Source organism: Nipponia nippon, unplaced genomic scaffold (genome assembly GCF_047370975.1).
Source record: "Nipponia nippon isolate SJK-2023a ecotype South Korea unplaced genomic scaffold, ASM4737097v1 scaffold_3, whole genome shotgun sequence".
NCBI classification, from domain to species: Eukaryota; Metazoa; Chordata; class Aves; order Pelecaniformes; family Threskiornithidae; genus Nipponia; species Nipponia nippon.
The window spans coordinates 116,816,609-116,841,762 of record NW_028262347.1 but is presented as its reverse complement, the minus strand read 5'-3'; positions in this window follow the sequence as shown (position 1 = coordinate 116,841,762).

The following is a 25,154-nucleotide window of genomic DNA, read 5'->3' as shown; positions in this document are numbered from 1 at the left end:
AACCACTGAGACGGCTGCCATCAGGCTGACCTGTTGTGTCTCCTGGTTTCTTTGCAGTTCTCCATCTGTCTCTGTCCATCTGGTGACCCTTGCCTTCTACTTTGATTGCAAGCTCTTGGGGCTTTTGGAGCTTCTGGGGGTTTGGGACTTTTGGAGCCTGTACTGCACTTGGAACAAGTCCACATGTCCTAGTCATTAACAAGGGTCCCTCATGTTATGATAGTGATGATAGTGATGGACCAGAAATCCCATCCTTCGGGAAATCCTGGTGTTGTGATTATTTTCTCTTCTGGAACCAAAAGCAGATATTTCTCACAGAAAGGAAATTATTTAAAAAAAAATAATGTGCACCATTAAGATATTTTATCTGAATGATACTAAACATACGTCTGTTAAGTATTACATGTAAAACAATCAGCATAGCATTAACAGTTGTTAATATGACCTAAGAGTCTAAATAAAATTAATTGAAATGCCAGTGATATAGCAAACCTTTTTATCGTTGAAGGTAAGAAAGATTTTGTCTTACCGTAACAAAATATTTCAGCATCACTAAAATAAAATTACAGTGTTGCAATTGTTCGTTTCAACTTCTTATCTTTGAAAACATCATAAGAGTTGACACATTCCTGCAAAATATTTCATAGTGATGAAGCCACACTTGTTGGGTAGGAAGCTGTTCTTTCAGAAAAGCTCTACCTCACAGCTTTGGCCTGGTGCTAGAACTCTGCATAATGAAATCACAAAAGGACTTGCATTTGTGACAGCCCTGAGTGGAAGCATGCCTTTCAATGAGTGAACAACAAAAGTATCCCTGCATTAACATTCAAGATGGATCTAAGGAGACAGTGCTCCAGCCTTCAATTATTTTCTGCTAAGCACCCAAACAGAGCCAGGGCAACCTGGAAAAAGCTACGCATCTGTAGTGAAATTCCTACAACTACAATAAGGAACAATAGCAACTTTGTTGTGCCCAGACACGAATGCACTCTTTTTTTTTTTTAAATACCTGAAGATCCTTGAATAAAAGCATTGTTATTAAGATAGTATCTGATGAGTTATGTGGTTATGACCATTGCACCCACAGCTCATGCAATCCATCATTCAGAAGGTTTAAACTCTTCAGCTATTCCCTTTGCCTGGCGGATAATTTTGCAGGAGGGAGAGAAGTTGACGGTCCTGCCCATGCCTACTTCCCTAACTCAGGCCCAACATTTCAGAGATATGAGAGATGAATGCACTGTGAAAACACCAAGTCCACTATTTCCATAAACGCATGGAAACCAACAACATTCAAGACAGAACAAAATGGGAGCGCTGAGCTCTGTGCAGTGCTTTGCATTCATCATCCTCAGAGGGACTTCACGAAAGCACTCGGTGTCATTCCTCTAGCTCTCCAGCATCACGGTCTTGGCTCACTATGTAAGTAATAAGTGGATAATTTTTCTTATCTTTTTTTATTAAAAGAGAGAGAGAAAGAAAGAAGCAGCAAACCCAAACTAATTCTGATCCAAGGACCTTTTCCATCTCCCATAAAAGATTCACATTCTTTGGCCTTATAAATAAGTTTCTGTTAACAGACTAACATCATAAATAACAGCCCGGTTTTAAGCTGGCAAAAAGATGAACTGCATCTATTAAATGTGGCTCACCTCCATGATTCTAAACTAGGCTATGAAAATATAACTGACCTGATTCCACGAGACAGCCATGAAAGACAATGCGCTGGGCACAGATGCTTCGCCTCTCAGGGCACTGCTGCTGGAGCTCTGCGTGAGAGCGGGCATGCCTCCTTTAGGAAGCCGGCTTAGGTATTGAAGTGCCAAAAGAAAAGGAGGATCTAGCTGGGTGATTCATCATGGCTTCCTTCAGAGCTCTCTCTCCCCATACAGATGGCAAGGGGGTGTAGACACATTCAGAAAACAGTCCCTTCCTACCTCTTCCCACACCAGGGAATTGACAGTGTGGCAGGGCTTCCTGCTATGGGGCGGTGAAACACCTGTGGTCAGCCCAGACCATGCCACCCTCCCCAAACCCAAAATCTTTAGAGTCTTTCAGGGTTTGGAGCACCCAGTATCTGTGAGAGGAGATCTACTGGGCTCAACTTCTTGTTTTTAATTTAACAGCAGGCAAAGCTGCTGACCAGTGTTGGCACTATGGTGGCACCATGGTTAGCCCACATTCAGCTCCCCTCCATCCAAGGAGCCACAGTGCAGACCTCATGCCCCAGGGGTGAGCCCGGTGCAGCAGACAAAGGGCTGAGTCCCCATGAGCCTTCATTGGAGAAATGAAAGAATGATGGAATCAGGAGGTAGACTGGGAAATACCAATGTCCCAGTCAGAGAGCTCTGCTTTCGGGGCCCTTGTTTTTCCAGTGGGCTCCAATGTAAAATAAACACTCCCTAGGGAGAGATTAGTTTAAGCACCTTGGTATGGAGGACCCCTTCCCCACCACTTTCGTTACCATTGCTGCTCATCGGCATGCTGCTTGCATCAGCTCCTTGTTCATTCCTTTGCCATTGATAATTTCTAATCAGTCTCTAGCCAGTTCATCATAAATGGCCCCTATCAATCCAGCCTCACTGCCTGTGCAATACTTTCATAGCAAAATCAGACCAGGCAAAATAGACTGGAAACTTCAATGACGTTCAGCTCCAGGTTGGTGCCAGTGGAGAGTGCTGGGACAGCACAGACTGGGGTCAGGGGACCCAAGATCTCCTCTTACGATTAGTTCTCACTCTCTGTGTGGCCTTAAGAAAATTACAATAACGCTAGACAAGACTGCGGTCTGAGTTACAGGCAAGAGTGTTAAATCTGTTGCGTTTACATGTAAAATGTGCTTGTAATACTTCATGAGGCCCTCTGATATCTGCACAGTAAAGGTGCTAGGGAAACAAGTACAGTTATTCACGGAGATCCAGAAACCAGAGCCAATAACTGACTTTTGTCTGTCTTCAACCCTAAAGCAGGTAAAATTTGCCAGTTTTGGCAGAGTTTCACTGTCAGCTTTGGTTCAGCTGACCTTAATCTCCTGGAAAGCAGGAATCCACAGAAAGAAATCCTATATATCTGTGTGTGTGTATGTGTGTGTGAATGAGCTGCTGCCCTACTGAATTTCAGTAGCCCAACTGTAGCTCATGTGCTTTCTCCATGGGTCTAGCCGCATGAACAGCTTGACACAAGAAATGCTAAGGTGCAAATTTGCAGCACGTCAGCTGCTCCACAATAACTATGTGAGCTTGCAAGCCACAATGGATGCAAGGCAGTCCGGCCCTCACACTTTGACAGTTAAGCTACTTCATATTTAATGCAAGGGCTTACCACAGCTACCTCATGGGGCCAAGCGCGAGCACAAGTTACCACAGACTAGCTGATGTGCTGTAAGTTTGCACCATATATCACAACTTGCTTTAGAAATAGGTAGCTTCTGGGCATGAAGATGATGAGGGCAGCAAGACTGGCTCTGGGCTCCCCAGATCATAAAGCCCTGCTTGCACCCCTGGTTCTGCAGGGTCTTGACAGCAAACTGCTGCAATGCAGCAATACTCTGAATAGCCAACATGGGGTCATGTTCAGTGGGTGCCTGCAGGGGTGTCCAGACAAGCTTGGTGCGCCACAGAGAACTCTCCCTTGCCAAGTGGCTCACCAGCACCAGCCCCAAAGGTGCAGCAGTGCTGTTCGCCAGTCTTGACAGGGATTCACCCAGCCCAAGGTCCATACGTGTCTGCCCGTGCTGTTTAGGTGTGCTCCTGGGCTCTACATTGGGGGCACCAGGTGTCTCTACAGCTTTTGGGGTGTTTTCCCTGCACTGTGAGGGCCAGGCATTGGGTCTCCCATGCAGAACAGCGGCCACCAGAAGGTAGACCTCATTGCAGGATGAAACCACCAAGGTCAGGCTGAGCTCAGATGTGCTGTGGTGAAGGAAGGGGGGCTCTGATGTGGAAGGAAAGCAAATTCGCCTCCCACAGCAACCCTCCTGCACCCTCTCCAGTGCTATGAACCTTTAAAGCCCCTTTTCCTACTCATGTGCTCCCACAGTCCCCACCTCAGCCCAGCTCTGCACCCCCAGGTCCCTGTTACCACCTCCCATTGTCCCTCTGGGAACCATGTGGGGACAGCAGTGCCTGAGGATTGTTGCTGCATGGTACATTTTCCATTGCACAGCTGATAAACCTCAAGTCACCTCTGCTTGGAATGCTTCGTAGTGCCTTGTTTCTGTGGGTATATTCCAGTTTAGGGATCTGACTACCAGCCTTGGTGGGGGAACACTCCAACTTATGGTAGATAAGGATAACCATCCTGAGACATGCTCCCAATATGGCCAAATTAAATGATAAATGTAAACAATTTAGACACAGTCCCAAGGACAAGGAATCCCAAATCCTGAGTCTGCTATTCTTGGCCTTTCACAGTGACATAAAAAAGCCAAATTTTTATGAGAGAGATTGCTAAACCAAGATTGACTCTTGGAGGTGTTGCCTTAGGTCCAGCTCTGATGGATTTCAGGCACGAACATTCCCTGACAGTGAAAAAGTCTTTTCAGGTGTCTCAAGCCAGGCATCCCAAATCAGTGACCACTTTTGAAAATAAAAACATAGGTCCGGGAACCCGTTCCCACTAAGTCTTGTTTGTGTGAGTGCACGGCTACAATGGACTGCTTGTCTGTGTAATGGCCAGACTCTGAGTAAGGATTTGCAGACTCAGCCTCCTAATCACAGCCAGTGAAAACCTGGCCCTACTGAAATCAAGGGAATTTTCCCTTTGACTTCAGCTGGGACCTGGATTTCACCTTCTGTGTTCCCACCTACAAAATGTGATTAACCAGGCTGCTTTTTTCACAGGAGCATTTAGGAGGCTGTAGTTATTAGTGGCTACAAAGCATAGTTTTATTTCTTAGGGTGGAAGCTGCTGTTGAAATCCAAAGCGTTGTTAATACAGCTTTTTAAATCATACTGCTTCTTGAGCATTTTGCAAACAAGCAAACAAAATGCCTGAAGCTCCCCAAAATAAAATAACTTCACCTTTAGCACTTGAACTTGGAAGTACCATATGTCAACCTGGGAGTGCAAAGTCTACATTTCACGAGCTGCAAAACCTCCCTGGGGGAGATCTAGGGACCGCCAAAAGTTCTTTGGGGACTCTCTTTTGTACTGAAACTGGGGAACTCTCAGCGGGCTTACCCAGCTGCTGGAAATTCTTCCACAGACACTGATGTGCAGCACTGTTCCAAAACAAATATCTCCGAGTCCCACACTTCATCCATCTGTTTCGCATTTCAAGGAGTTAGTGTTCCACACACAAGTGTGTTAAGAGACTGAGAGAGCAAGCTGGACCAACAAAGGCTCATTAAAGAGGGGGAAAAAAGAAGGAAAGAGAAAAAAAAAAAAGGGAAGACAGAAAGTAAGCTGTCTTCCAAATATTGTATACAGAGCCATTGGGCAGGGTCAGCACGGAGCTGCAAAGGCCAGTGAGAAACCAAAGGATCTCCCCCCTAAAGCCCCTCTGAAATATAAAACATTAAGTTCCAGTTCAGAGCAATACAGAGAGCTCAAGCAGAAGCACATTAATGTCAGGGGGTAGTGCAAGTCAAATTTGTCCCTGATGTCAAATCATCGACTGGAGAGCAGTTACACCAGGAATGAAGGAGGCTGCAGGTTCCTGTCACTGGACCGGACTTCTGCTACATTTAAAGTCATAAAAGATACCCGGTGCTGACTAATAAAAATTAAAAGAAAAGTCAGGGTCATTTTTGTAGTTCCCTAGGTCTGATCCAAACCTTTCAGACTGCTGGAAACCTAAGTGAACTGCTCCACAGCTTTTGTTTTCTATAATTGTCCCTCACACAGTGCACTGTGGGGACTGCTGAATGCATTTCATACGTTTTTTGGCAGCGGCGTTCTGTGTTGTGTTAAGGGTTCATTAATCTGCTTGCCACTAGGCCCCTGTGAAAAGAGGAAATTGTTTCACACTTGCTGAAAGACAGAGAAAAGAGTTTAGTGAGGAAGGAGAAACAGATTAAATGGGAAACACAAGCGATGGAGAGACAGGTTTAGGGTAGTGCTTTGTTGCTTCTCAAATTGTACAAAGGCTAACATGTGAACTCGGGGAATACGACAGACTTTTCTTCGGGGAAACTGTGCCACTTTTTGTCATTAATTAGCCCAAGACAGGAGATTTGGCTGCAGCTCATCTCTGCTCAGATTGTGTGAGCTGAAACAATCGAGGCCCATTTCCAGGCTAAGATGGCAAAGGAAATGAAGGGGGCGTAAGAAAGATATTTGTAAAAGGAGCAAGTAAAGAATAAACTGACATCGTGAATTAAAGAAACAATCATTTCAGGGGGAAGGGGCCGGTGGGCTGGGGAACAATGATTTTCCTGAGAAAGACAGGATGGCACTGGCACATGTTGTGTCTGCCAAGTGATGTCCAGCCACTCAAATAGACTCACCCAATCAACTCAGTCGGGACTCTCTGTGTGGTACCCAAGGCGTTCCTGCAGCCAAGGTTCAGAACTGGAATGCCCTCAGGGCCTGGAGATACATTTCAGCTCCCAATATGCTTTCTAAGCCTTTCTCTAAACTCCCTGGCATGCAAAACAGGGCTGGAAAGAGCACAGGGCTCCCGAGTTTCACACCGCTGCGTGGGTGTAGATGGCTGGAAGGAAACACCAGGGGAATCGTTCTCCCAGCTGGACTCAAACCTTGTGGTTGCTCATTGATAGCAGCAAGTCCTCTGCAGAGGCAAAAGCAAGAGCAAGAACTGTTGTCACCACTTTTCACAGCAAACAGCTCTTTGGGAACAATCCTGCAGGAAGTTTTGCTCTGGTCCCACTGATTTGGATGCCTTTTGTATAGCTACTCATATACATAAGGGTTGCAGGATCAGGGCCAACACTGTGCTAAAGCAGTGAAGATCAGACATGCAGTAAAGATGACATATTGTGTTTTCACAAAAAATAAACAAATTGCTGTGGTTTGAGTTTACAGGCCTATCAAGCACCCCTCTAAAGATGAGTGGAAATTCTGATAAATGGTTTCAGCATTGCCTCACACAAAAATGTGCTAACCAGGGCGGGCTTTAGTTTTTCTCAGTGATTATGAACTGGTTAGGCAAAAAAAAATTTGAGAGTAATTTAGGTTGGGAATAATCTATTTTATCTGAACCATAAAAATACAAGACTAGAGCTGCTGAATGAATTCTCATTGTGAACCAACTGTAATCAAGAGCTTCTTCCCTTGCTCTTCATGAACTTTAATAGAAGCAAACTGGTTGCACTGGCCAGAGCGCAGTAAGATTTGCAGCATCAAGTTTTATGTGTTTTAACATTTTTTGGCTTGTTCTGAGTGCAATCACCTCTTACAGAGAGACGCTTGGACTCTATTCATAGTTCAGCTGCTCAGAAACAAGGTCATACATTGTCGACTAAGAAACACTGGCATGTAACATTTCACCTTGTACTTATACTACATGGTAGTTTGGGTGGTACCTCTGGAGAAGGAGAGGATGTTTTCTTCAAAACTCTAATATATGTTCCTGCCTTACCCTTTTCATTCTGCAGTGCCCTGCCTGTTTGACAGTGTTTAATTGCTGCACAAAGGTAAAGGAACATGAGGTGGGCAGATGCCCTTGTGCATTGACATTACACGTAGCATTTGGCAAGACACACCTCACCATTGCTCAACCCAGGAGTGGACTTTTTTTTTTAGTTCTCCATTGATGTCTCATGGAAATTTGTAATAGGCCAAATGAACAGGAATAACCCATGACATTATGCCTCCCACCACTGAGTCACTGCTGGTAGGACCAGGATAGAGTTGTGTGCTCCTGTGCCACAAAGGGGTCTATAGTTTCTCAGATACTTGATTGACTGTTAAATGAATGGCAAGGTCTTCGTTGTCTGTAGTGTGTCATGATTAATTCATCTCCTTCTCATACCCTGCCGTACACGTTGTAGTGGGCTTCATTCATGAACCGAAAAAGACCTGAGTAATGCTCCCCTACTCACAACTTTGTTTCTCCATAGAAGGTCACAAAATATACCATGGCTGCAGGTGGTCTTACGTAAACAAAGCAATCTGGCCAGAGTTCAAGGCTCAGTAATATCATATTGTCAAGTGATCATTTTGTTGAAATAGTTGGATGCCTATAAAACATCTGCAAATGCTAAATTTAAAATACAAATAAAGCCCAAAGTTGGAAACTCCTCAGACTTTTGGTAAAAACATTGTTTTGTAGAACACAGCTCCTCTTGTCCCATGTAAATCTAATGCTGAATGTGGACAAACAGCTTAGCTCCTGATAGTACCAAGAAAATGGGCTTTGCATGGGTGCAGAGCTCCTTTATTCCTGCAGGATCATAGCCCAGCTTCCCGGAGAAAAAAGTGATGGGAGAGCAATAAAAATCAGCTTGGGAAGTGGGGGGAGAAGGCTCAGGGTGATATTCTTGCAGATTGTGAAACCTAAATTAAACAGAAGAATGAACTCATCTTTCTGTTACTTATTTAGCACTTGGCTGAGACGTTAGACCCTGTCCTGAGAAAAGTCCATAAATGGTATCACCCCAGGAGCAGAACGGTGAAGGCATTAAGTCATGGGGATGCTCATCTGAGATAGAGCTCCCTGCTGACTTTCTGCCGGCCCACAAAGGGACAGTCCCTGACTGCTGGAGCAGAGGGAGATGAAAATGCCACCTCAGTCTGCCCCCACGCCCACTCTCGTTTGTTTAACTGTGTGCTGCAAGGCAAAGTAAGGGATGGAGCCAAAGCTCCCTCAGCTCACAATCTACCTGCTCCAGACAAGTTGAGAGCTTGCAGCAGCGCAATATCTACTGAAGGAGCAGTGGGGACTGAGGGAAGGAAAAGTCAGGAGCTGGGTGATTTAGGAGGATACAAGAACTTCTACGGGAAAAGGGCTTTAAAAGGGCAGCTGCCGCCTCACCTTGCCCCAGAGATGAAGGATAATATGGTTACAGCCTCCCCGTAGGTAGCCAGCAGGAGCCCTTAGGTTTTAGTTTAGCACTTAACAAATCTGAACTGGGCAAGAGAAGAAGGGAATGGAGAAAAGATTTTATACATATTTTTCCATGTTTGTTTTTCAGCCCTACCGACTTTTCAGCTAACACCCTTATTCACATTTCCCAAGTAAGACCTACTTCTGAATGCGTGGGGTTAGAGGACAAAGTTGCTTTGCTGCTCTCAGCGTATCTGCAGCAATCTCTGCTGTGGAGGAGACCGTGCGTTGAAACAGCAGGTGGTGTTGCAGTTTAGAAGTGAGCTACAAAGCAGAGTTTTGCTCAGCTCTTGACTGCTCAATGTCTGGCTCGAACCAGTGCTATTAGTCTCTGAGGCCCTGTCCAAGCTACAGCTTGAGCCGCACTCGCGCTCGCAGCTGTGCTGTGTTCAGAACCGTCGGCGGAGGTTTCCTGGCATGGTTTTGCTATCCAGCTTTGCAGCCTGGGATTTCTCTAACAATTGTGCGTGCCGAAATCATGCTCTTGACTGTCCCTCTGGGTAATATGTCACTTAATTGGTTAATATGCTTATAATATCACTTAAAGTCGTAGCGGGCGGGGACACAAATGGCTTTGAAAAGCAGCTTCAAATGCAATTATAAGCCTTATTGGCTTTTAAAAGAAAGAGAGAAAAAAATCCCCCTTCTGTTGCTGGCGCAGGTGGGAGTGATCCTGTAGACGGGGCAAGAAAGGCCTTTGGCATTTTTACTGCAGCACCAGGTTGTTGTTTCAAGCAATGTGTAACGAGCATTTTCTCTGCTGGGCAGCCCTGAGGAAGGTTAGACGATGCCATGTTTCCAACACCCTCTGCTGCTGGAAGCACCGTCTGCCCCACGGCTCTCGTGAGGGTCAGCCTGGGGCTGCGGAAAGCGGGCAACATCTGCGGGCAGCAGACCCTTTGGAGCACCGTGACGGCCATGGCTGTTCTGCCAAGCCCTCCAGCAGCCCAGAGCAGGTGAAGTATTTTGGATGTTGCTTCTGTGGTAGCACAGGCATCTCCCGCAGTTCCCGTCGGGTCTCTCAGGGGAGCGGCAGTGCTCCCCACAGGCACAGGCAGGGCTGGGGCAGCACTGCTGCAGTCAGTACATCACCTCTACTCTCAACCAGGGCATCCTAGTCGCATGAGGCATAACTCTCCTAAGACAGTTTTCATAAATGGATAAATAATTTACCCAATTCTTCCTTCCTGGTTACCAAACAAACGACCGGTCCTTACTTGAATTTCCTAGAAGTGTAAATGTCCCTCAAGTATTAAGTAAATATTGCTCTCCATCAGTCTACAGACACTGCTGCCCTGCAGATGCATACAATTCATTCCTTGTGTGAGAAAAACATACACATTAATGATATATTCAAACTGTAACAAAGCAGTTAATTCATTTGCTAATACATCTTTTCTGCTTTAGAGCCTATCAGGTAATGAACAATTAATGACCCATTCATTTTCCTAAGAACTGCTGCATGGCACGGTGGAATCAATACAAAAGATGACCATTTTCACGCATCAGATAATCTTATCTACAAGGTTAAGATAATATTATGTTAATGTTTCCTGCATTATCTTGCATGCTTTTGACTCCTTTGAGAGGGATTCATTTGGTTTTAGCAGCTTTTGCAAGCATTTTTGCCTCCCGGATGATTTCCATTTCATCTTAGCTTTACAATTATTCTTTGCACTTGGTCAGATCCAGTAAACAGTAGTGAAAAAACAAAAAATCAGAAAAAAAAAAAAAACCAGCACAGGAAAATGTTATGTTTGACCTGCTTTAACCTCCAGTCTGCTCTGTAAAGCAGAACCAGAGAAGACAGTAAAGAAAGGCCGAGCTGCATCTGAAGTATGGCTCTTGAACTCGCTTCCGAGTGCTTGCTATGAATAATAATTGAACATAAATTAAAAACAAACAAAACCAAAATAAAACCCCTTCAGACTAATATCCCTCTCAGCCTTCAGTTCATTCAAAGCCAGGGCTGGAAGGCATGGAGGCGATGCCATCCATGTGTGGATCCTTGGAAAACTCAACCTCCAGCTCCACCTGGGCCAACAATGGAGTCAGAGATGCACCATGGGCCGGGGGTGGCATCCCAGGGTGTGCTCTGCTGCGTGGCTGTGCTCATGTACAGCCACAGAGGAGCATACTGGGCCAGCGTATGTCTGCAACACACAAGCATGGCTGCAATATCCTCCTTGCCAGCAGTGGCAAACGTATCTAGAGGTGGTACTTGATGTGCCCAACGCTGTAACTCCAAGGAGTACCCAGAGCTCTCACATGCATTCATGGTAGCTACATAGTATGCACATTTAGGAGTCCCTGAATACTCGTTTGCCTCTGTAAATACAACCAAAAGGCTCATTCTGGTATGCTGGGTCAAAACAGAGCTTTTTTAAAAGTCCCTTAGCACGGATTTTATCAATACACCTCAACAGCTCCAACAAGCTCCCTCTAACGCACCAGATAAATAGCATCCATTAAAACATCTCTGAGCAACATTGTGAGGACAGCTGCCCACAAGGTTGCATGCAATAGCTGGGCTCAATGCAGCCCTGAGCCCCGCTGTCAACTGTGGAAATGAAGGGTGTTTTCACCATGGTCACCTCTGCTTTCCCTGGGCTCTGAATGAAACCGAGCCCAAGACTAAGCTCCAGCAGTCCAGCCACAAAAGCACACAGACAAATTAAACATCACCACTTCCATCTCACTGTGTATTTCTTTTTTTAATTGCTTCTTCCTACAAGTAGCACCCAGGATTATATGACCTGGCAGCAAGTTTGAAAACATGGACATGCACAAGGGTAGAGTGAGAAAGAGGGGACCTGGCGTGTCCACGCAGCTACTCACCACATGCTCCCGCAGGAGCAGCCGGCCAGGCAGCTCCCCTCCTCTCTGTGCAGCTCTTTCATACAGTGACCTGGGAGAAAGAAATATTTGTAAAAACTGGAAAATGAGCTGGCAAAGCCAAAAAAACCTGGCAAGTGAGCTCAGTTTGGTGTACTGCCACAGCCTGTTTCTCAATTCTGTCCTTTTTGTGCATGTGCTGCCTACCATCTCTGACCAGGTCCTTAGCTGCTACCCCTCTAAAACAAATAAACAATTTTATTATTAAATGAGCACTGATATTGCTTTTTCAAGCTAAATTCCACATCAAGGCAGCAGGGCTTGCTGGCTTTTGAAGGCATGAACACACTTCCACCACCAGCCAGCGCTGCCAGCTCTCCAGTTTTCTACTGGGTCTTGCAGTCCTGGGCATGCTTCCTTCAGCCCTGAAAGCCTGCAATCCACAGAGCTCAGCTTTCAGTCTGACTATGCTTTCAGTCTCTGAGATGGTACTGAAAACCCTGAAAATAAGGGTTGATCCAATCCTGCAGCTCCAAAAGCAATGGATAAACATAAAGAACAGCAAATGTTGTTGCTGTTTTATCTGGAGGAGACAAACTTGCATACTATCAAGGAGACACAGGTATTACAGAAACAGTGGAAGTAAAAATTAGTTTGTCATTTTGTCGTGAAAATAATTTTTCTTTCTCTAATTGTAAAACACACTGAAATTTTTTTACCTGAACACTGCAATTACATTTCAGGGTCTTGCTGTAGTACATAAAAATAGGAGGGCAGAATGGACATGCGTTGTCCATCCAGCCTATAGGTAAAAGAAATACAAAACCAAAATTGCAAAAAATGTTTATAGTTTGTTTTATGTTTGCACAACATCAGTATTTTAACTCTGCTGAGAATCAGGTAATTCTGTAAGTATGATGACTCCTATCTGCAGGCAGCCCTAGCAGGACACGAGATGTAATCAGATGGGCATCTCTGGGGACATCTCCTGTATCTAAGCACAAATAACACTCTCAGATTCTTTATGTCGAGAGGAGAGGAGAGGAGAGGAGAGGAGAGGAGAGGAGAGGAGAGGAGAGGAGAGGGAGAGGGAGAGGGAGAGGGAGAGGGAGAGGGAGAGGGAGAGGGAGAGGGAGAGGGAGAGGGAGAGGGAGAGGGAGAGGGAGAGGAGAGGAGAGGGATTTTTGCATGCAGTTTTTTTTACATTGGTCCTACAGGTAAGGTGATGCTGGATAACAGCATTTGCAATGTACTGTAATAACAGGGTTATGGAAAGTGGAGTGGGAGGAGAAGGAACCCCTGATTGCAGACATAACTGATCAACTTTGGGGGGATTATTGTTCATGTAAACACGTAAGGTGCTCCCATTGACTTCCTGTGAGTTTGGATCAGATCCTTTGTCAGTGGCTAAAGCTACCTGATTTACTTGAGCTTGCAGATTAGTAGGGCAAAGGATTCTGCTTCCCATGGAAGAGTAGAGAAGCATAAGCCACAAGCATACCCCCAGTTGCAGCAGGAGGACCTAGGAACAGCCTGCACCACTGAAATGAGCCACAATGATTCTATTAAGACAAATATGCCCCCTCCTCTGGGGAGGAAACCATGTTAGAGCCTAAAAAGCCTTCCAGCAATAACTATACTTTTGTAGTGTTATTGCACAACCTCTGCTGTAAAGTGAGGGGGAACCAAAGAGAATACTATAAAGAAGCCGCCTTGAAATGAGAGGAGAAACCCCTTGACAATTGAATGATTGGTTAAAATTAGTCCCACTACACAAAAGCAACTGTTCTGATCAAGCCCATGAGAATTAAGCTCCAACACTGAGGAATAAAAACAGATAGAGAGACAGGTTGAGAACACAGTTTTTACATAGCTCCACAGATCAAAACCGTCTACTATTGCTTAGAATAACAGTGACAATTACTAGGAAGGGATTTTAAAGGAATAGGCACTGGAGAGGCCCATAGGAAGAAAAAGGGAAGACTGAAGTTCTCGACAGCAGGGCTGAGGACAAAAAAAAAAAAAAATGACAAAATGAACTTTTCCAGAACACACCAGGAAAACTCTGCAAGATAGGGTCTTTGCAGCTAAAAGACCTGACAGGAAATGGAAGTTTGGATGACTAATTAAAATAGATGAAAATGGGGCAAAGACGGATGAGTTCTGTTTCTACTCTTTCAGTAACTGACAAGGTGAATGCCTCAGTTTTCCCATCTATAACATGCCTGGCCTAATCAGTTCTCTGTCAACAGCGAGGCAGTCTGGTATTAGAAATAGTTCCTTGGATGCTAGGTGTTGTATGGATTATACTGGATTTATTTCTGGAGCTGCTGCTTCCGGAGCTGAATCTATGAAGAGATGGGACAGTCCACCAAAAGGGCCTCCTGACTGTTTCAGCTCCATGCTCTTAACCTCACCTTTGCAAGCAGTACCTCCTAAATGTAAATGAACATTTTCCTTTGCCCTTACTGACCTTTCTAGAATTGCCTTTTCCACTGGCTCTTCTGTAACAAAGCACCAGCCCCCTACTTTTTCTGCCCTCCATATATTCTCTCTGCTCCTTCTTTTTCCACAGTCTGATCAGGAATTGGCCTATTGTCTTTCAAGCTTATGTGAATTGTTGTTTTTCCCCCTTACACAGTGGATTCCCATTGTTAATATGTGAGTTATATGATTACCCACAGCTGGAAATTCACTTCTGTAACCGTATAGCTATTTCCTGTATTTTTAGAAATGGCTTTTTCCAGCCCTTCTTACATCTAGTCCCAGTAGTACTGGTTTTAAATAGAAACTTATATTTATCTACAAAGTACTGAGTCCTGGCATCCCTCAAGGGACGTAAGAATCATTCCCCATCTCACATATATGTCAGCTCTACAGAGATTGGTTTGCGATGGCAAGAGGGACCTATAGCTTGGCTGTTGCTCTTCCATCAATGGGCATCACAAGCACCTTTGTTCTCGTGGGGCACATAATGGTGGTTGAGTCTCCACCCCTGGAGGTATTTAAAGAACGGATAGGTACGGTGCTTGAAGACATGGTACAGATGGACTTGGCAGTGATAGGTTGACGGTTAGACTCGATGATCTTAAGGGTGTTTTCCAACCTTGACGGTTCTATGATTCTATGATTCTATAATCAGCCTACAACCTACAGCCTGTGCTTAGATGTTCCACTCTGTCGCTCTCTGAAGTGCACTGCAAAGAGGTTGCTTGCCAGAAGCATCTTAGTTGAGTTGAGTGTTGCACAAGATAGGAAGCTCATTTACTGTTTTTACAGCTATCAGCAGCTTTTACTTCTGATTTGACTCAGAAGGGCTCTTCCAGGTGGCCTGACATGAGTCTATAGGACAGAAACAGATGGTTATTTGTGGAAGATGAGGAGACACTGCTGCATTTGGTCTTAAGACCAGAAGGAAAGAGAGCAACAAAGAGTGCTAAGAGAAAGGCAAGATCTAATGCAACAAAAGCCAAGAAAGTAGATCACAACCTGCATTGGATGTTCAGCCCTTATTAGAAATGCTCTGTGTGTGATAGAAAGGCAAACGTAGTACCAGTACACAACTTCCAATCACTGCAGGCCGCTGCCACATCTCCACAGTGTACATACGTCAGCTAGAGGAGAAACCAATATATCGGCATGCTATCCTTTTAAAAAAATAGTGTGACTATGAATAGTGTGCATAAATGATCTATGGGGTAATAACTGAAAAGTTGTCTTATTCTGCACGTGAGCCATTCAAGTACAGCACACGACACAGGACATGCAAGAGCTAGCAGAAGCACCTAGCAAGCCTGTAACTTTTGTCCCTCTCACTTGCCCAAGATAGTGGAGATGACTCTGACATCTATCAGTGATTCGTATCTCTCCTTCCTCCTTTTCTGTTAAAATTGGCTCCATAGGTACCATCATAGCATGTGCGTAAAGGCCTGACAAAATTGTCAGTACAAGCAAAAATATCTAGCAGAAGGCCTAATGTTTTTTGATAAAAATATAACTGAAACAGAGCAGACAGAGAAAAAGACCCATGGGTCCTATGGCCAAAATAATAACTCCTTTTTTAGTGCTTTTAATTTGAGATCACACAGTTGAGTTGCCTCAATTCCATAACTCCAAAGACAATAACTGCAAAGGAAAATGAAAGGTATGAAGCAAACCTGAAATATCTCCTCACCTGACTGCAGGAGGCATGATCCTTGCTACCACCTGCCATTTAAGTAACTAACCAAAACACAGGGTATAACTTCTCCTGAACTTAAGCAAATCTAAATATTCTGAGGTTACATCTAAATATTACAATGAGCAGGGCATGCCTACCCTTACAGAAAACTCTGAGGTAAAGTCAGCCCAACTGGTAGGTCTCCACAGTGCAACACTGCCTGAATGCATTAGCTTGGGATCGGGCACATTAAAGTCACGCTTGCATGGAAACACAATTATGCTGTTCCTGGATCAAATATTGGTTCATATTGTGGGAGACATCTGCGTCTCTGCCCCACACCCTGAGCTCCTCTCATGCCAGGGGGATGCTGTGCAGGACACCCTTTGTGCAGAGGCAAGTTGTTATAAAGCTGACAGATCACACCCTGATCATCTGACTTCTGCTGTGGGATCTTTCCTTTTAGGCCCCTCTTACAAAGACATATAACATGAAAAGGCTCAATTTTCCACAAAGAAATATTTTGCCGTACAAGTGTTCCTGTGAAGACATCATTTCATGACTGCCCCGGTTCAGTTTAGAGAATGCGTGCAGGGAGGAGGGGTTAAAAATACTTAAGAAGAAAGTTTCCCCAGAACTACTCCCTGTTGAGTACACAGGGGGAATAAGCTTTGACAGTTTAGTTTTAAACAAGAGATAACATCAAATAGGCCCATGGGACTGGTTCCAATTATCAACCCAAACAAAAAGAACAGCTGCACCCAGAAAGGCCTGTGCTTACAGTCGTATTTCATTTTAACCACATTACAAAGAAAAAGTCTCATGATATACAAGTCTTTCGGGTTTTCTTTTTAATTCCACAATGTATTTAGTAAGTCACCACATCATATGGTATAGAGATGCACAGTCAATTAAGCAGGCATTTCATTAACATTACTTTTATACTCACATCAAAATGTCTTAGGTTAATCAAACCATTACATTAGAAGGGAATGCTACAAAAAGGAAATAACTGACAACTCTACCTACAAAACCCATGACTTGATGTCGATATTGTTCCTGGTTGCCTGTCAAGGTAAAGTATCTTGGGATTGTATTTCCTTGGAGTTTTCACAATGATAATGAGAACAATTATATTTCTCCATCTGGAATCCATTAAATATGATTATGATTGCTGACTTTCCTATCCTTATTACTATCTGGATTAGCTAACCCCATTACAAAGACCATGCTCCCAAAGCTCACTTGCAAATATGGTTATATGATTTCCTGTCATCCAACCAGTGTCTTTCTCTTTCTCTCTTTCTCTCTCATCTTTCTGTTCATGTACCATTTTACAAACTATTTTGCCCTTGTCTCAATTATAAGAAACTTAATAGGTTCAAACTCCCAGGTGACCTGCATTTGCAGGTGTTTAAGGGGGGAAAAAAATCAGCTGACCGATGTGGTAATGACTCTGTGTTGCCTCAATCAAGCAAATGGATCTGGCCTGTAACTTGCAGGTGGTACAGGGTGGAAACTCAAACATCCTGACCATTTATTTCATGCAGAATATGTAAAGATTAAGTCAGGACTATTAAGAAAGATGTTATTACAGAGAAGGAAGAAGACAGAGGTTTTGTACTATAAATTTAATAAGCGATCTTCTCAATTCAGAAAGCTGAATTGTTGGCTTAAGGCTTCCCAAAATCTCTGGTTTTCATTCTGTGCTCATTTACACTATTAGTAAATGCAGAGCAATTCCACTAGTTTCACTGAAGTTGCTCCAAACTTATACCAGTATAATAAGGATCAAAATGTATCCTTGTTTATCTGGAGAGTTTCTTATGAATTTTCATTAAAGAGTCTGTTAAAAGCAGAAATGTTGTTGGGTAAGGGTCAGTTCACAATGTTTTGGTCCTGTAGCAGGTTTATCTCAAAGTTTGTGTGTCTTCAGCTGTGAAGTTTAATGTGACTCTTTGTAAATGACAGCATCTGTAATAGCACTAAGACACACCGGAACTGTACACTCATCTTCGCTCCTTGACACCAGACAAATGCCTTTGGGTCAAAGCTGCAATGGTTTCCTGTAGGACTTTACATGAAATTATTTCAGAAGAACCTCTTACTTTGCCTATGCCCATGGACCCATACTTTTTCCTCAATTACTTCTGCTGTACATCAACCCTCATCTACTGATTTGAGCACTAATTTAGAGGTTCGTTGATGCATTATAGCTTTGCACAGCCAGCTCAGAACTTTCAAACTGTTTGCTTTGTGCTTTGATTATGCATTCATTTTGACTTGAAACAGGATTATATAATAATAAGCAGCATTTCAACAGAAGCCAGTTGTAGCTGTTTCTATCTGTAATGATTGTTTAATGACTATTTAAGATGTGCTGCCTGGGGTTGTCTAATCAGCCAATTTTTATTATCTTTCAATGAATTCATAAAGTGATACCTAATCAGCGGTAAAACTTCAGTATTGAGCAAGGTAGATTTTCATGCAGGAAAAACACAAACATCAAAAATTATTAATTTCCATTATTAATTATTGTTGTGGGCATTTATAGGGCAGCTATTGTCATGACATCCAGGAAAAAGATACATCAGAACAAAGAATGTTTTCCTGGCCTACATTTTCTTTATTAAACCGTGGGAAACTGGGTTTGATTCCAAACTTCTTGAAGCCAACAGAGAAAACTGCTTTGGTGAGTCCACTGCCTCTGGATCAGCGTCATGGTGAGAACAGTTGTTCACACTTTGCTACTCTTGAATCCATTTCAGCTGCTCTCTGTTCACAGCCACTTTTAATTCTTTTTCTTATTGCACCATTGTGGAAAGAATGCCTTCATAGCAAATTTGGGGAAGAACAACTGTGAAGGGAATTTGGGAATCACGTGTCTTGGGGAAACACACTAGGTGATCTAAAACATCACATACATTTTTCTCCCATTTTTTCTTTAAGGATTCAGGCATTTTTTAATTACTGTAGCCTAATGAATCCTTTCTACTCACCAGCTGAGCACCAACACTGTATGCGCTGTTTGTCCATTGCAAGTATTAGCTGGGAAGCGTTTGTTTAAAACTTGCTGAAAGAGGTTTACACTGACTCACTATCTCATGTTTGTGACCAGTTAAGGGCATACACATTCCACTTCCCACAGCTCAGCTGACATGCAGTAGTTCATTAAGCCACAGCAACATGATCATGTTTTAAGAATCCTAATTGTCATAACTGTGGCTACCACTAATTTGCTGTGGTCGCACTGAAATCTATCAACTACCACCAGTATGAAATCTACATAAAAAAGTAAAAGCTTTTTAATTAAATCTCCTTTACTGCCCAAATGAAATACCCAAGTTGTTTAGTGACTCATTTCCAAGTGCCAGAAACTCAGATCTTCTTTGCTGTTTCCATCTCATTTTTGAGATGGAAAAGAGGTCTTTCTAAGACCTCCTTTTCTGTTTCCATCTCATTTCTGTCCATTTCCTTCTGTTCTTTCTTTCTTTTGTGCTCGTCCTTGCTAATGATAAATTTGCAAGGCCACAGCAAGTTACCCAACACAAGTGCTATCCACAGCAGTTAGAGCATTGATGTTGATGGGCCAGCAGAATGAGAGTTGCCAAGTACATATCTGGTCTAACCGAAACTGCCACTGAATCATTGGCTGGCCTTCATATTGTTTCCTACTCAAGGAAAAACATCTTGCAGCAACATGGGCATCTCAAATGTAGCACTCATGAGGAATCTGCAATGTGAAAGACAGCCCTTTTCTCTTCCATGATGTGGGCTTGATTCAACAAAGGATTTGGGCCAGTGCTTTTCCTTACGTGCTGAAGTGCCTGGAAGATTTGTAGCATCCATGCTCATAACTCTGCATATAACAGGACACGAGCACACTTCACACCTTGCAAGATCAACCTATCATCAATCATCAGTTGACACAAAAAAAGAAAGCTTCTTCATGTCCTTATAGGCAGATCAACTTGCAAACGCCTCCTCTTGGAGTCGCTTACTGAAAGCCAAACCTACCAGCAAAATCCTATCATAAGTTACATGTAAAGTTTTTATGAGATGAACTATGAACTTTTAAAAGTCTAGAATCTTTAGCAATTGCTTATTGCCTGCAGGATAGATGCAGTTAGTATAGTGCCTTGTGGGCATGCCCTTAGCTGCAATCCTTATTGATGTTCCTTTGCTACTGCTTTCAAAACTGTTAAAATTCCTTCGCTCAAGTGTTCTTAGCACTTATGTTGATAGGGAATACTTCAAAGGATACATCTTTACTTTATCAAATCTGCTCTAATTTTATAGACAGAATCAAAGAGGTTCATTTTAAGTCTAGTCAAGTTTGCCAACTGTCCTAAGCTCAAGAAATCAATTCCATGTTGCCATGTAATCAACCTAAATGAGAAGCCTGGAACACAACAGGGCAAAATTCTCCTTGGTGAAACTACATTTTCTTTAGCACATTTACACTGGAAATAATTTTGTCCCACTATTCTTACTCCCACACTTGTTCTATTTGTCCCATTCTTCTTAAAGCTTCCCTGATGTATTCAACTCCATGGCTATATTGATGAGCAGCTGACACATCGGTCCCCAAACATAGCTCTCGACAGTGTCTGTTGAAAGTACAGCATCATGTACTGGCTTCTCTTTCTCACAGAAGTCTCTTCTGGCACAAAGAACTTGCTGCATGTTCCCATGCTGTTATTATAGCAGCAAGGTATATAATGAGGGTCCATGCTCTTGGCAAGTTTTTATGAACAAGTAGCAAAAAACAAAACAGGAGTTTTACAGCTGAAGTCCTAGGCACTAGCCTCCATCCACTGTGGCAATGAAAACACTTTTTTTCTCTTAACAACTTAAATACAATTATAAATCTTATGTCAGTGCTACTGAGTTGTCCTTCATGTTGTGCTTGGTGCCACACATAGCTGTGCTTCTAGTTGAAGATTTAGTCTGAGTTATTATGAATTCTGTAGTCATGATACAAAAGGGATTTTTTTGTTCGGGTTTTTTTTGTCTTGTAAAATAATTGTAGACAGAGTCTAAACCAAAGGACGAGGTCTGAACACACTAAATTTCTGCAGGAAAAATTTATGCAAAACCTGGAAAGCTATGAATCTTTTTGAGCAAGGTGCTTATCCGCATTTCAGACCAGATCAAGTGTGCAGAATGGAAGTTACGTAGAGGGGTTATCAAAAATCTTCATTCCTATCCCAATTGCATGAACAGATCTGTAAAAATTATTCTTACCATTTTGCAGGACTTGGCCTACTTCAGACTTTAGGAATCCCAGGATCAGTTTTGTTTTGTTCTTTTTGAAAGTCTTCTCTCAAGTGTAGGCTCAGAAAAGTTTTGTCTCAAGTGAGACTCTCAGTCTTCAGAGCCATTATTAGGGTCCTCTGCAATACCTCTTGCACCATATACAACAGAGTGAAGATTATTACCCTCTTGCGAAACTTGTGTCTCAAGCTATCCAAAATCAACGTAGATTCACAGATGTAAAATATGTGGCAGAACTATTACATGACTTCAATTAAAAATTACTACAGATGCAAAATTAACCCTGTCTTAGCAACAGCAATTCACCCTACAGAGTATCCCCGGTTTCTAGAAGAATATTCTCTTTCCTCATAAATTTCACAACAGAAAATTTTCCCTGATACTTGGGTTCAGTTTTTGCTTTCAACAGTATTTTGATTAGATCACGTAACTTCAAAAAACTGTGTCTTGTGGTAATCCTATATTTGCATTAAAAACCCAGTAGTAAAAAGCCATCTACTAGTGTTACCTTTTTGGTAGTATTGAAATGAAAGCCCGACCATGATGGAGGCAATGGTCAAAGTCAACATGACTTCGGCCAGGTTTCCATATGAAAGAAAATACACTCCATTAAGATTTTTGTTCCTGCTTTGTCTTCTACTTAAATCTTTTGACAAGGAATTGACTTTGAATGTGTCCTGGAACCTAAAAGAGATTACAAAGCAAAGTCAAGACATTTACAGCCACTTACATTGGCTCTAACACACTGCTTTTTGAGTGAAGAACGTTTGGATGTTCTCATCAGCTTAAAGTTGTGGTAAAGTCTCTGTAAAAGGCCAAACCAAAAAAATGTGTAAAGTACATACACGAATACATAAACATATACAAAAAGAAAAGGGTTGCAGCATAGCTTAAATATCACTTCCTTTGTCTTGTGCTTCCAGTTGCCTGGCTCAAGGCCTTCAGTATATAAGAAATTTGCTTACATGGAGTTCAGGCTGCATGAGGCTGGGTTGCAGAGCAGAAACTCTCTGTGTGTTTGTAAATATATACATTCAATTACATGTTTTCATTCTATTTAAATACAATGATGTCCTGTCTTCTGCCTGGGCATCAAAAGACAGACACTGAAGTAAATGACCATAGATTAAATTTGCCACATTAACACCACATCCAGAGAGGGCAGTAGATGAGGTGTGTGTCTATGTCCATGTATGCAATCATCTACGAATACACCAGTATACAAGTATGTGGATATTTGTGGATATCAATCCCCAAAGCACCTGTGTGCTTGCATGGAGAACTTTCTACATGAAAAGACACACTCGTGCCTACCTATATAGTGTGCATACATGCGTAAACCATCACTGACAAGTAGAGGAGTATATAAAGCATGTGTGTACGTGCCAATTAGGCTGACAACTCCCGTGCTGATGAGACATGGCTCTGAATCCTGTGAGTCCAAAGAGGCAGCAGTGAGAAGCAGAGTGGCTGGATCCACTGCCGTGTGGGAGACAGGCAGCCGGCAAAGAGAGAGCATCGGCGTGATTGACACATAAGCATTGTGCTACTCTGAGAGTCTTTGTTGTGTGCCTATATGGTCTCATTTGGTTTTCTTGGCACTCCCCACAACTCATTTAGTGGCAGCACCACTTGAAGAGACTGTGGCATCTGGTGGGAAGGGAAGGAGGGGATCATTCAAAATAACAGCAACTTTGAAAAAGAAAAGTTCTCTCAATATTTTAGTTGTCTAAATATTTTACAAATGCTTTTGTGTTTCATACAAGCAAGAAGGTGAAGGGATTTTCACCTCTGTCCATGTTGTGATGAAAGCAAGCAAACAGTGACCCTGCTGCTAAATAGGCCCATTTCCAGAGTTTAGAAGGACTCTTATTTGATATTCCCAACAAGGAATATTCTTCTTTATTAACCTTTACATTAAGTTTGTGCAATCCCTGCGTGCTTTCCTCCAGACATTCCCTTACGACTGTTTTTTCCCTTTCTTCCCTTTTGAAATGGGACTGCAATAAACGTGCAGCCTGACCCCGGTGCCAACGCAGGCACGATGTCCCCTACGTCCCACGCCTGCTACAAAACTCCCTCATTCTGGGGCATGGAGAAGGAGGGTTGCCCTTCCAAAGGGTTAAGGCATTTTTGAATACAGATTCATATCTTGGGCACAGAAAACAGCACGTCAGATGAAGAAGAAAAAAAAGATCCTGTTTAGTTTCAGTGTGTGACATTTGCCTGGGGGAAGAAAGTGCAGAGCTCATTGGAAATCCTATTGTTGAAACTCTGACCAGTCAGTTATAAAGTGTCATGATTTAATATGCCAGAGTTGTTTCCATTTTCAGGGTCAATCACTCCATCTGTGTATGTGTGTGTGGTGAGCCTTTGCATTTAAAGAAATATTTTCAGGTTTTATGTTGCTTAATTTCCTTTACAGGAATTCATTTTGTTTTCAGCAGAACAGATCTCCAGGAAGATTGCTTCCTTCACAGCACGTGGAGGAACATTTTCCAACATCAAATCCTTCAATCAAAGCAATGAAAGTTAGAGATTGAAGCAATAATTATGACCTTGATCAGGATTTATTCTGTTACATGATTAATCATACACGGTATTTAAAAATACCAGGTGCCTGCCTGCTGCTGGTGTGAATTCCAGCTGAAAACACCACTTATAAAATAGCTAGAAGAAATGGCAACAAATCTGAGCTTGTTACGGCAACCTGCAAGTCCTACACATTTCAGTGTTTAGACACCAGTTTGCGATACCTGTTTTCTTTTATGACTCTGGGCTTTGTTACCAACTTACCATTAATAGGGTTCAGCCAATGCAGATCTTTTGACTCTTTTTCTCTCTCTGTCCTCACCTGTCAGCCTTCTCTTCATCAACTATATTTATTACAATCAAGCCCTGTCAACTGTCACAGCTTACATACAGTCTGCCAGTAAATATGTCTTTCCAGTCATTAGACATTCCTTCCAGTCTCCTTGGGATTTCTACCTTGTCTATCTCACTCCAAAAAACTTTTGTTCAGAAGTATTAGACTCCCACAGAGCAGTGTCAGCTTGGGGCCATTACTGTAGGAAGTGACAGAAAACACCAAACTGTCACTCATTAGGATCTAGTTTTTCCAGAGCTGATGTAAGTCAGATTTAGCCCCAAAACGAATCATGATTTATTTAATATATTTGCTTCTACAAGTGTCAGCTCATCAACTTAAAATGTTTCTCCTTTAACTCTATTGAGGCCTGTACAGAAAGTTTTCTTTGAAACCTAGTTTTTGCTCTAAGGCTCAATAATTAGAACAGAATCGAGAACAGTCAAGTTTCTGCTCTACAGGTGCACTTCAGTGGCCCTTGGTTTTATAATTATATGTAAAAAGCATTCATGTTAGAATTAAGGCTGGACACGTGAGAAAATGCCACCTGGTGGGTAAGCTCTTTTTATGCTGGCTTCCAAGTCTGAGGTGAGATAATATAAGTCTACAGATAAGTTTAAAGAGAGAAAAACAATTAGTTAGGGAAGCAAGGATGAAAAAAGAAAAAAATTCCTATTATTTCCTGATTATGCTGAGAACTGTCTCCCCGAGGGATCTATAGTCCACCCATCCAGAGCAAAACAATACCAGTGAGATATACTCAGAGGTGCTTCTGCAATTGCACCTACAGTGAAAGCCTTTGGTGAGAGGCATAAACCCCAAATGGTTCTCTGCCTCCCCAAAAGTGTGTATGTCGAGCTGGGTTGGCACTGGGATGTGTACGACTATCTTATCCCATGTAGAGTTGGAGAGAGACATGAGCAGAGGGCCTTGGAGGTTAGCGCATCACAGAGAAATGTAAAAGTAATAGGTGGCATCTCCATTGCAAAAAGTGAGAGGAAAGAAGGG